This window comes from Theropithecus gelada, chromosome 4 (genome assembly GCF_003255815.1).
Source record: "Theropithecus gelada isolate Dixy chromosome 4, Tgel_1.0, whole genome shotgun sequence".
Classification (NCBI taxonomy): Eukaryota; Metazoa; Chordata; class Mammalia; order Primates; family Cercopithecidae; genus Theropithecus; species Theropithecus gelada.
In genome coordinates, this window is record NC_037671.1 from 106,304,829 (window position 1) to 106,309,489 (window position 4,661).

Consider the following 4,661-nt stretch of genomic DNA (forward strand, 5'->3'; position numbering starts at 1 on the left):
GTCCTAGCTACTCTGGAGGCTGAGACTGAAGAATCGCTTGAACTGGGTAGGCGGAGGTTGCAGTGAGCTGAGATCACACCACTGCACTCCAGCCTGGCGACAGAGCAAAACTCTGATTCAAAAACAACAACAAAAAAAGAAAACAGGATTTTTAGCCGGGCGTGGTGGCTCATGCCTATAATCCCAGCACTTTGGGAGGCCGAGGCGGGTGGATCACCTGAGGTCGGGAGTTCGAGACGAGGCTGACCAACATGGAGAAACCCCGTCTCTACTAAAAAAAAATACAAAATTAGCTGGGCATGATGGTGCATGCCTGTAAACCCAGCTATTCAGGAGGCTGAGGCAGGAGAATCGCTTGAACATGGGAGGCGGAGGTTGTAGTGAGCTGAGATCGCGCCATTGCACTCCAGGTTGAGTAACAAGAGTGAAATTACGTCTCCTAAAAAAAAAAAAAAAAAAAAAAAAAAAGATTGTCCCCAATAATATTTAACTTGGGGCCGACCACCACCACCAGGTGGCATCAGATCACAACTGAGTCCGGCATGAATTTATTTAAAAATTTGTTGTTAGAGACAGGGTATTGCTATGCTGCCCAGGCTGGTCTCAGACTCCTGGGCTCAAGCGAGCCACCCGCCTCAGTCTCCCAAAGTGCTGAGATTACAGGCCTGAGCTGCTGTGTCTGGCCTGGCATGAATTTAGATAGGGCGGTTAACTCCCAAATTCCTCATAGCTAGCTAGACTGACCCACAATGGTCATTTTGTTGTTAACCCAGCAAGAAATTGTAACCTTCCACTTCATATGACAGATTTATTTGGATCTCAGTTATAATTACAATTACAATAGGATTTACTGTATTAATTTATAACCAATAATTGATGAAAGTACTCTCTTAGTAAACTAAAGGCCAAAGAACATTAAATTAGACATTGCGCTAATTATTTTGTGCTAATTATACATATATATTATATATATACACACACACAGAGTGCTTGCTTTGGCCGCACATATACTAAAACTGGAATGATGCAGAGATTAGCATGGCTCCTGCACAAGGATGACACTTTTATTTAACTTGGCAAAAAAAAAAAAAAATTAAGAAAACCAATACACACACACCCCTCATAGCTTGAGTTTATTTATTTTTTGAGACAGGGTCTTACTCTGTCACCCAGGCTAGAGTGCAGTGGTGCAATCTTGGCTCATTGCAACCTCCACCTCCCAGGCTCAAGCAATTCTCCTACCTCAGCCTCCCGAGTAGCTGGGATTACAGACATGTGCCACTACTGCCTGGCTAATTTTTTTTTTTCTATTTTTAGTAGAGATGGGGTTTCACCATGTTGGCCAGGCTGGTCTCAAACTCCTGACCCCAAATGATCCACACTGCTCGGCCTCCCAAAGTGTTGGTATTACAGGCGTGAGCCACTGCACTCAGCGGAGTTTATTACATTACTGAAATTTTCAGGCTGGGCATGGTGGCTCACACCTGTAATACCAGCACTTTGGGAGGCTGAGACTGGAGGACCACCTGAGCCCAGGAGTTCAAGACCTGCCTGGACAATAAAGTGAGACCCCATCTCTACCAAAATTACACAAATTAGTTGGGCATGGGCATGTGTGCCTGTAGTCCCAGCTACTCAGGAGGCTGAGGTGTGAGGGTTGCTTGAGTCAAGGCTTAGTGAGCTATGATCATGCCATTACACTTTAGCCTGAGCAACAGAGTAAGACCCTGTCTCAAAAAAACCCAAAAGAGACAAAGTAAAAATGAAGGCCGGGCATGGTGGCTCACATGTGTAATCCTAGCACTTCGGGAGGCTGAGGTGAGAAGATTGCTTTAGCCCAGGAATTTGAGATCAGCCTGGGCAACTTGTGGAAACCTCGTCTCTACAAAAACTTAAAAAAATTAGCTGGGTGTGGTGGTGTGTGCCTGTAGTCCCAGCTACTCGGGAGGCTGAGGTGGGAGGATTGCTTGAGCCTGGGAGGTCGAGGCTGCAGTGAGCTGTGATCACACCACTCACTGCACTCCAGCTTGGGAGACAGACTCCTACCCTGTCTCAAAACAAAAACAAAAACAAACAAACAAAAAAAACAGGAAAAGATGGAAAAATGTACTAGAAAAAAGTGAACTAGGGTGGGCGTGGTCGTTCAGGCCTGTAATCCCAGCACTTTGGGAGGGCAAGGAGGGTGGATCACTTGAGGTCAGGAGTTTGAGACCAGCCTGGCCAACATGGTGAAACCCTGTTTCTACCAAAAATACATTAAAAAAAAAAAATTTAGCTGGGCATGGTGGCACCCGCCTGTAGTCCCAGCTACTCAGGAGGCTGAGGCAGGAGAATTTCTCGAACTCGGGAGACAGAGGTTGTAGTGAGCTGAGATCACACCACTGCACTCCAGCCTGGGTGACAGACTGAGACTCTGTCTCAAGAAATACAGTGGAAGGACTTAGTAAAATTTACCACTGGTAGCTGGGCACGGTGGCTCACACCTGTAATCCCAGCTCTTAGGGAGGCAGAGCCAGGAGGATAGCTTGAGCCCGGGAGTTCGAGACTTGCCTGGGCAATATAGTAAGACCCTATTCTCCACAAAAAGAAAAAGAATTTACCTCTGGTAAAACTAGTTCTTGGACCCTTCAAGGTGACTTATTATTTGTTTTCTGTCAATATCACCCTGTGTGTTATGTTTTTCAGGTAGGAGAGGCTTGATGAGTAGGAATTATTTTCAGTTTCAAATAAATCTCATTTTGCTTTTCATTCCTCTGAAAATTAGCAATACAGGGATGAAAAGAATTGTGCCTGTCTTGCACTATTGTGCACTGTTCTTGCACTAAGAATAGTGCTTCACGTCACAAGCACTGTATGTGTTGCCATTATTAGTAACCTTTGCAGTGATGATTATGCTCATGGATCACCCAGACACACTCTCCCTCTTGCTGCCATCCCCGCCCCATTCACCCGTCTAAAACAGGTACTGTATGTCAAACACGCACCATTCTGTGGCTACTCCTTGAATGGTTCACTGAACATTTTAGATGGCTTCACGCTTACAGAGTTTCTTTTTTTCGAGACAGAGTCTCACTCTGTCGCCCAGGCTAGACAGCTTCCCAAGTAGCTGGGACTACAGATGCATGTCACCAGAGTGAGACTCCATCTCAAATAATAATAATTTAAAAAAAAGTGACCCAAAAGAAAGGGGGAAGAGGCCGGGTGCGGTGGCTCATACCTGCAATCCCAGCACATTGGGAGGCTGAAGGGAGGATCACATGAGGCCAAGAGTTTGAGACCAGCCTGGCCAATATGGAAAAACCCTGTTTCTACTAAAAATACAAAAATTAGCCAAGTGTGGTGGCGCATGACTGTAATCCCAGCTACTCGAGTTACTGAGGCATGAGAATCTCTTGAACCTGGAGGTGGAGGTTGCAGTGAGCTGAGATTGCGCCACCAGCCTGGGTGACATAGTAAGACCCTGTCTCAAGAAAAAAAAAAAAAAAAAGAATTGAGGAAGATTCTTAGTATTTGACAATATGGAATATAAGAGAAAAAATATATAATAAGGGAAAAGAAGGGTGTTACACGCTGATGAATGATAGAGCAAGAAGCAACTGAAAAAAATTGCAGGAATAGATATATCAGGTTAAAAGATTTTAACATATACTTTTCAGAAATTGATAAATTGGAATTACAATTGTGACCATGCCCACCTCAATTTTTCTGTTTTTGTCTTTATTTATTTACTTATTTATTTTGAGACAGGGTCCCACTCTGTTGCCCAGGCTGGAGTGCAGTGGCGCAATCTCAGCTCACTGCAACCTCTGCCTCCCAGGATCAAGCAATCCTTCGACCCCAGCCTCCCAAGTAGCTGGAACTACAGGCAGGCACCACCATGGCTGGCTAAGTTTTGCATTCTTTTGTAGAGACGAAGTTTTGCATGTTTCCAGTCTTGAATTCCTGGGCTCAAGTGATCTACCTGCCTCGGCCTCCCAAAGTGCTAGGATTACAGGCATGAGCCACTGCACCTGGCCTGTCTTTCAGATTTAAATTTCTCTTTGAGATAATCTTATTATTGGATCTGTTTAATCCAGTCTGAGAGTCTGTTTTCTAATTGGTGAATTTAATTAATTTTTTATTTATTATAATTCATTATAAGTACTTATTTCTGCCCTTTTTTATTCTGTATTTGTCATTTACTACAGGTCTTGGTCTGTTTTGCGTTGCTATAACAGAATAAGGCTGAGTAATTTATAAAGAGGTTTATTTGGCTCAGGATTCTGGTGGCCGGAAGGTTCATGATTGGGTAGCTGCATCTGGTGAAGGCCTCAGGCTGCTTCCACTCATGGTGGAAAGAGGAAGGGGAATGGGAGTGTGCAAAGAAATCACAAGGCAAGAGACAAAGCAAGGGAGAGAAACCAAGGAAGTTAGACTCTTAACAACCCACTCTCTGGAAAACTAACTCATTCCTGCAAGTGTGAGAATGAGCTCCTGGGAGAGCATTAATCCATTCATGAGAAATCCACCCCCATGACCCAAACACTTCCCATTAGGCCCCACCTCCCAACACTGCCACATTGGGAATCAAATTTATTTATTTATTTATTTCTTTTTTTTTTTTTTGAGACGGAGTCTTGCTCTTGTTGCCCAGGCTGGAGTGCAATGGCCTGATCTCAGCC

The 4,661-nt window shown here is 44.4% G+C and overlaps 1 non-coding gene across 1 annotated transcript; it reads left to right on the forward strand.

The window, feature by feature from the left end:
* The first annotated feature begins 986 nt into the window (after window positions 1-986).
* On the forward strand, window positions 987-1,091 carry LOC112623930. Its single transcript, XR_003119277.1, has one exon. It is a non-coding gene; the product is annotated as a U6 spliceosomal RNA (small nuclear RNA).
* The last annotated feature ends 3,570 nt before the right edge of the window (window positions 1,092-4,661 follow it).